Source organism: Arachis hypogaea, chromosome 5 (genome assembly GCF_003086295.3).
Source record: "Arachis hypogaea cultivar Tifrunner chromosome 5, arahy.Tifrunner.gnm2.J5K5, whole genome shotgun sequence".
NCBI classification, from domain to species: domain Eukaryota; kingdom Viridiplantae; phylum Streptophyta; class Magnoliopsida; order Fabales; family Fabaceae; genus Arachis; species Arachis hypogaea.
Window position 1 is genome coordinate 84,087,835 of NC_092040.1, and position 8,659 is coordinate 84,096,493.

The 8,659-nt window shown below is 36.9% G+C and overlaps 1 non-coding gene across 1 annotated transcript; it reads left to right on the forward strand.

Annotated features, from left to right (window-relative positions):
- Positions 1 to 5,178: 5,178 nt before the first annotated feature.
- On the forward strand, positions 5,179 to 5,286 carry LOC112804258 (small nucleolar RNA R71). The gene has a single exon (XR_003202874.1). It is a non-coding gene; the product is annotated as a small nucleolar RNA R71 (small nucleolar RNA).
- The last annotated feature ends 3,373 nt before the right edge of the window (positions 5,287 to 8,659 follow it).

Here is an 8,659-nt window from a genome sequence, read left to right on the forward strand (position 1 = left end):
GCCATGCGTGCGTGCGCGTGGATGCCCTTTCTTCCATCCATTTCTTTTCTTCTCCTCTTTCCATTTCTTTTCCTTCTCCTTTCTTCTTCCCTCCTCTAATCCCTCATCCAACACTTCCAAACACCATGGATAACCATTTATTTTAGTTAGTTTACTTTTCATTTTATTTTCTCTCTTTTCATTACAAGTGTTGGATTATTAACTTTGTTTACTACACATTGTTGCCTCTTTATTGCCTAAATGCTATTTTAGCATGAATGTTTTTAGATAATCTTTGTTAGATTCTATGATTGAGGTTATATTTTGCTACTTGGTTTTGAGTTTTTCATGCTTATCTTTTGAAAAATACCAAGTGATGAGAATTGCCTTCGAGCTTGTAACTCTTCTTGAATTACATGATTTGGCCACCATGTGATTTGAGCCTTATTTTGTGATTAGGCAACCTCTTGATGATGGATGATGATGTGCATTTACCTTAATGCATGGTATTTCATGATCATATGCATCCATATGTGTTTGACTTGAATGCTTTCATGCTTCTTTAATGCTTGTTTTACCTTACAAGTTTACTTAAAGCATCTCAAGCATACTAGAATGAGTAAAGTGCATGCTTCTTTGGTGACATAGCTTTTTATGCTAATGTGTGTTCTAAACCGCGCAATTTAGAATTCACACACCTAATATTTCTTAATGTCACACTAATTCACTCACTCAATTCTAGTGATTTACCTCATTCCAACAATGTATGCTTCCTTGCTTTTATATCTTCTCCTCTTATGGTGTTATATTTTTGTTTTTTATGATGAATGCACCACAAGCAAACATGGAATCAGAAGAAAGAACACGCAGCAATCCGGAGATTCGCCGCACCCCCTTGCTCATCTTTGATTGCACCGAAGACGGTGCAAACTTTTAAGTGTGGGGAGGTCATCCGACCGATCGGCGATTTTGGGTGACAAATTTCTAATCCCAACACTTTTGCATTTCATTCTAGGATTTTAGGATTTTTACTTGCATTCTCTTAATTTTTGCATATGTATACACAATAAGCTTAGTCAAAATAATGAAAATTTTCAAGATTTCTATCTATAGGACACCAATTGATTTGAGTGAAAACTTTTCATAAAACTTGCTTGAAATATATATATTGTGGATCATATTTTTGAGCTAAGAACACAAGCAAGTGAGTTTTGAGCCTATTGGTGTGGTTACATCTTATAACCACTTATTTTCCTTTTTGTGTGCATTATTCTCTTTCTATGAATGTGATCTCTGATTTGTTTGATTCTTTATGTCCATTATTTTATGTATTCATGCATTTATATGATTGAGGCAATCATTTCATTTAACTCACTTACCCAAATAGCCTTACCTTTTATATTCCTTTGTTAGCCAATTTGAGCCTACGATTAACCCACTTCGTTCTTTAATTTTAGCATATTACAAGCCTTAAAGCAGAAAACAATAAATGTTCTTAATTTGGATCTTTGATTAGCTTAGGCTAGTGTGTGTGAGTATCATTCAAGTGTGGGAATCTTGGGACATTGGGTGAATAAAAAGGTAGTTTTGTATTTTTATTGAAATTATTGGGAATTGGGTACATACTCATGTATTGATCAAATGTAAAACCTTATGCATTGATGCTCTTGTATATAGAAAGAAAAAATGAGAAAAACAAAAGAAAAAGAAAAGAAAAAAAAAACAATATGGGAAAGAAAAAAATATAGAAAAAGAAAGAAAAAGAAGAAAAAGAAGGAAATAAAAAGGGGATAAAATGCCCCAAAGCAAAGTGTAGCTCAATAAAATCAATGCATAGGTGTTGTGAAATTAAAAAGGAATACATGAGTATGTGAAAAAGTGAGGAATGGGTAGTTAGATTAGAACTTAATTGTAGAGGATGTCATAGGCTAGGTGGGAAGTTTAAGCTTATCAAAGATTCAAATTCCAAGCTCACTTAACCAAATATGCATCCTACCTTGACCCTAACCCCATTACAACCTATGAAAAGACCTCATGATATATGTATGCATGCATGAAATATTTGTTGATTGTTAGAAGAAAAACAAATCTTAGAAAGCATGATTAGGAGAGAATTGAGAGAATCAAACCTAAACACTTGAGCGAATAGAGTGCAAACACTACCGGTGAGGGTTTGATGCTCAATTACATGTTTCCACCTATGATCATCTCTTTTCATGCAAGTTTGTAAAAATATTTAATAACTCTATTCAATTGTGGATTAGACTTGCTAGTCCTTAGCCCTTGTGCATATATGCCTCTTGGGAATTGATTTATTTTGACTAAGCAAATTGCATTCATTTAGATAGTTGCATATAGGTAGATTGCATTTAGTTAGTTTCCATTGAATAAATGCAATACCCTTACTTCATTCTTGGTTTTAGCATGAGGACATGCTTGGTTTAAGTGTGGGGACATTGATAAACCCCATTTGTAGGGTTTATCTTGTGCTTGATTTAAGGGATTTTATGACCTTTTACCCACATTTATTCAATGAAATAGCATGGTTTTATAACTTCTCCCTTAATTGTGCTTAAGAGTGAAAACATGCTTTTTAGGACTTAAAATAGCTAAATCTAATTCTCCTTGATTCCATTAGATACCTTGATATGTTTGTTAAGTGATTTAAGGTTTAGGAGGCAAAGATTGGATCAAGGGAATGAAGAAAGAAGCATGAAAAGTTGGAGAACTCATGAAGAAATGAAAGAACCGGAAAGCTGTCAAGCCGACCTCTTCGCACTTAAACAACCATAACTTGAGCTATAAAGGTCCAAATGATGCGGTTTCAGTTGGGTTAGAAAGCTAACATCTGGGGCTTTGAAATGATATAAGATTTGCCATAGTTGCTACACGTATGGTGGCGCGCTCGTGCATAGTACGCGCACGCGTCGTTGCTGCCACCTGGTTCACTTAAAGCAAAACGTGGCCAGCGAATTCTAAAGCCTTGTGGGCCCAATCCAACTCATTTCTGATGCTATTTAACCCAAGTAATGAAGAGGGAAATAGAAGTTAGTTACCATTAGTCATAGTTTAGTTTTAGAAGTAGTTTCTAGAGAGAGAAGCTCTCACTTCTCTCTAGGATTAGGATTAGGATTAGGTTTAGTTCTTAGATCTAGAGTTTAATTCATCTTCTTCTACTTCTATCTTCTCAATTCTTTGTTGTTACATTCATCTTCTTCTATTCTTTTATTGTAATTTCCTTTATGTTGTTCTTTCATTTTGTTGTAGATCTACTATTATTCCTTCCATTTTCTTTCAATTCAATAAGAGGTAATTCATAATAATTGTTCTTCTTTGCTTTTCTATTGTTGATCTCTTGCCTTTGTAGTTAGATCTCTCTTTAATTCTTTCAATTTATGTTGTTTACTTTTATTGCCTTTTATGTGTTTGTTGAAATGCCTCTTCTAGATATAATATAGATTTTGTTCCTCTTAGCCTAGGTAGAGTAATTAGTGACACTTGAGTTATCTAATTCCTTTGTTGATTGGTAATTGGAGAGATTAGTAATTGGTTTGGAGTGCACTAAAGCTAGTCTTTCCTTGGGAGTTGGCTAGGACTTGTGGCTCAAGTCAATTCATCCACTTGACTTTCCTTTATTTAGTAAGGGTTAACTAAGTGGTAGCAATGAACAATTCTCATCACAATTGAGAAGGATAACTAGGATAGGACTTCTAATTTTTCATACCTTGCCAAGAGCCTTTTATAGTTGTTAGTTTATTTTCATTGCCATTTACTTTTCATGCTTCTTATCCAAAACTCCAAAACACATCACAACTAATAACAAGACACTTTATTGTAATTCCTAAGGAGAACGACCCGAGGTTTGAATACTTCGGTTTATAAAATTAGGGGTTTGTTACTTGTGACAAACAATCTTTTGTATGAAAGGATTTTTTATTGGTTTGGAAACTATACTTTACAACGAGATTTCATTAGTGAAATTCTAAACAGTCAAAAATCCAATCATCAAGCACTACAATTTCTGTTCATCTTTATTGTTTGTCCACCCTTCAATGGACTTTTTCTGGCTAGTAACTCCTTTATATACTTAATGTAGAAGGGCATCTGTTGGAGGGCTTTAATGAATGGTGTATTTACATCTAAAGATGCAAACATATCAAGAAATCTTGAGTACATTCTCCCTGTTATACCACCTTTAAGCCTGTGGGGAAAAGGTGCATATGGGTTCAATACCTCCTTCTTCTTTAGCTCTTCCTTGGATGTGAGGGGAGTTGCATAGCTTCCTTCCTCTTGACTTTCCCTTTGGTTATTTTGGAGGTGTTCTACTCCATTCATACTCCCCACATCACTTGTGGTTATCATTTTGCATTCTTTCCATCTCAATTTCTTTGGTTCTCCTCTTGGATTCTTCTCTGTATCACTGGGGAATCCATTAGTGGGTTTGGGGATTTGTTGAGATAGATAACCTACTTGGGACTCCAATCTCTTGATGTTTTCTCCTTGGTTCTTGATGTTGGCTCGCACTTCTTCCTTAAACACTTTGTTGTCTTAGACTTCTCTGCATATGTTTTCAAGTAGAGCCTCAATCTTCGAAAGCCTATCATCTGTGGATGCTGGTGGGTTGAGATTAGGTGGTTGAGAAGGTTGGTTAGATGGATGTTGGTAATATCTCTGTGAAGTGTTTTGATGAGTGGCATTGTTGTGGAAATTGAAGTTGGAACGTCTCTAATCTTGTCCTTGGTCTTGTTGGTTTCCCCATCCAAAGTTGGGGTGATTTCGCCATCCAGAATTGTAGGTTTTAGAGTATGGATCATGGACTTGTCTAGGTGAATTTTCCACATAGTTGGCTTGCTCCCAGTCACTTTCTTCTCCGATGTTTATTCCTTCATGAGTTGGTGATGAGGTGATGGCTGCTGCCACTTGGTTCTCTTCCACCTTCTTGGTAAGATCTGCTAGCTGCTTGGTGATCATCTTGTTTTGGGCTAACAGTGCATCCATGTGGTTTAGCTCCATCACTCCTCTAGTGTTACTTCTTTCAAAGGCATAGAAGTAGTCATTCTCAGCAACTGTTTCAATGACATCTATGGCTTCTTCAACGGTTTTCTTCTTGTTTAAAGAACCTCCTGATGAATGATCTACAGCCTTCTTTGACTCATAGGAAAGACCTTCATAGAAGATGTGAAGTTGAACCCACTCATTAAACATCTCTGGTGGACATCTCCTTGTCAAATCTTTGAATCTCTCCCATGCTTCATAAAGTGTCTCACCATCTTGTTGCCTGAAAGTCTGCACCTCAGTTCTTAGCCTATTAATCCTTTGAAGAGGATAAAATCTTGCTAAAAACTTGATCACTACCTCCTCCCAATTTGTTAGGCTTTCTTTCGGGAAAGATTCAAGCCACTTTGTTTCCTTGTCCCTGAGTGAGAAGGGGAACAAGAGCAACCTATAGACATCAGGGTGGACTCCATTGGACTTCACCGTGTCACAAATCTTCAAGAAGGTGGTCAAGTGTTGGTTAGGGTCTTCTTGAGCACCTCCTCCAAATGAGCAATTATTTTGCACCAAAGTGATGAGCTGAGGTTTTAGCTCGAAATTGTTGGCATGTATGGTGGGTTTCTGAATGCTGCTTCCACAGTTTCCTGGATTAGGATTGATATAGGATCCTAAGACCCTCCTTTCGTGCCCAGTCCGATTTGCATGGCCTTCTCTGGCATGATTATGAGCTTCTTCTTCATGATTGTTCTCCAAATTCTCTTCCATGTTGGGTTGAAAATACTCTTCCTCTTCCTCAGTACCAATAATTCTTTTTCCTCTTTCCTCCCTTTTTCGTCTCCAAAGGGTTCTCTCAGGTTCTGAATCAAAGGATATTGAGATTCCTTCTCTTCTCCCTGTCATACAACAAACAGAATGCACAACAGGAGATATAGTGAAGACTATTTTGGTTAGAATGATTGTTAGTGTGAGTGACGAAATTTATCAAACAGTTAGTGGGTTAGTGAGCTGAATTATGATAAACTAAGAAAAAGAGAACAGAAAATAAAGGGGGTAAAGGAAATGAGGAGGAAATTAAAAACAAACTAAGGTAAATTACTGAATACAGAAAAGAATAACAAAAAATAATAAAAAAATGCTCAATCTAGTGATCTTCTAGCTTAATCATTGTTGATTCAAAATCAATTCCCGGCAACAGCGGCATAAACTTGATGCATGGAAACTTGTCTCTCAACAAATCTCCCTTCGGCAAGTATACCGAATTATCGTCAAGTAAAACTCACTATAGAGTGAGGTCGAATCCCACAAGGATTGATTGGTCAAGCAACTTTAGTTAGAAGAATATGCTAGTTGAGCTAAACAGAATTGAGATTGAGATGCAGAAATTTAAATGACTAGAAATTAAATAGCAGAAATTAAAGTGCAGAATCTTAAATGGGGAATTGGGGTAATGCTCACAAAAGTAAACGGCAGAAACTAAAGAGAATGGGTAAGATCAGAAATGGGAAGATCATTGGGTTTAGGAGATGTTGCAATTCTCCGGATCAAATTCATTCTCATCTCTTCCTCAATCAATGCATTCATTAATCTCCTTGGCAATCTTAAGTGATTGGATTCCAATTCCTTGGTAATCCAATCTCTCAAATCTTGATCAATAGCCAATTCCTTGGTCAATTGCTCATGAGAAGAGATGAAATATGGTCACTGATTATACCACATATATTTTCCAACTCAAGTATTGGTAGGATTATAGTCACATATCCATCCAAACCCAAATTGGTCCAGCATGAGAAAGCATTTCTAGCATGATCTTTTCATTCCTCTTCCAAGGTTCCGAAGAGATCCAATTATGGAGAGTTTCTTTTCCAAGACAACTAACCAATGGAATTAAGATTGAAAGCTTTCTAGTAAAATCAAGAGAAAAGATAGAAGAAGAAGAATGAAAACTAATATTGATCCATCAAATTACAGCAGAGCTCCCTAACCCAATGAAAGAGGTTTAGTTGTTCATAGCTCTAGGAATCAAAATTTGCAGAAAAGAAGAATCCATGGTAAAAGTACAGAAAAGTAAAATATACAGAGAGTAGTTCCCAAAAGTCCAAAAGCTCCTATCTCGTTCAAAACAACTCCTATATATACTACTCTTCATGATCTTCTAGTGAATTCTTCAAGTCTTGGATGTAGGCTTTGGACCTTGAGTTGAAGCAATTCTCATCTTTAGTGGGCCCAGCTTACAGAGAATTATGAATTAGGCTTGGGCATTTAGTGAGATTAACGTGGAATACATTTCTGGGTGCGAGAACGTTAGTGGCATTCACCTTTTCCACTAAAGTTCCACCTTTATATGCCCACGTTATTCTCAACGTTAGAAGTCTTAACATGACTTCTAACGTTCCTTCTCAATTCTTGGCCAACGTTAATGGGACTCACTTTTCCCATTAACGTTGGCTTGTGCCCCTTTTCGCAAACGTTAATGGGAATCACTTTTCCCATTAACGTTGCTTGCCTCTTGCCCCCTACGTTAGGTTTCACGTTAGCTTAGCTAATATAGCTCTTATATATCACCTTCGAGAGCGTTAGTGACACTCACCTATGTCACTAACGCTCCAATTGCCTTAAGCCCCTACGTTAGAACCCACGTTAACTAAGTTAATGTGGCTCTTAACGTAGTAATGAAGCCCTCTCCCAACGTTAGTGACAAAAGTGAGTGTCACTAACGTTGGCTCTTTGAACCCCACTCCACGTTAACTTTCACGTTAACAATCTTAACGTGAGAGTTAACGTAGGCAATGCTAATGATCCAACATTAGTGACAAAAGTGAATGTCACTAATGTTCGCATTGTTGATCCTCTTCCACGTTAGAGTTCACGTTAACTTAGCTAACGTGACTCTTAACGTGGAGCATTGCCTAGTTTCCCAACGTTAGTGGTGTTCACTTTTTCCACTAACGTTGAGGAGAAACGTTATTGGAGTTCACGTTTCTCACTAACGTAGATTCCTCTTTTTCTTCTTCGTTAAGTACCACGTTAACTTAGTTAACGTGGCTCTTAACGTAGGCTATGAATGGCTTCGCAGGAGTTATTGGTGATCACTTTTCTCATTAACGTTGCAAGCTATTTGCCATCCCACGTTAGTAGTCACGTTAACTAAGTTAACGTGAATGCTAATGTGATTCTTCCATGCTTCATTTGTCCTGAAATCAAGCAATTAAAGTGCATCAAAGCTCTAGCCAAAGTCTTGAGATTATGCATCATTAAATTATCATGCAATTCTGGCAAAAATCTCATGAAATCATGCAAAAATTCACAATAGTTGCTTAAATGAAGGTGTAAGTATATTTTCACCCAAAACTTGCCTTGTTTACTAGGAAAATACATGAAACTACCCTAAAACAATAAAGAAAAGGTCAGTGAAACTGGCCTAGACTAGTTACTAGGGTTTACAGAAATAAGTCTAAATGCAGAAATCCACTTTCGGGGCCCACTTTGGTGTGTGCTTGGGCTAAGCTTGAGCTTTACATGTGCAGAGGCTTCTTTTGGAGTTAAATGCCAAGTTGTAACGTGTTTTGGTGTTTAACTCTGGTTTGTGACGTGTTTCTGGCATTTTACTCCAGAATGCAGCATGGATTTGGCGTTGAACGCCAGTTTGCATCATCTCAACTCAAACAAAATATGGACTATTATATAT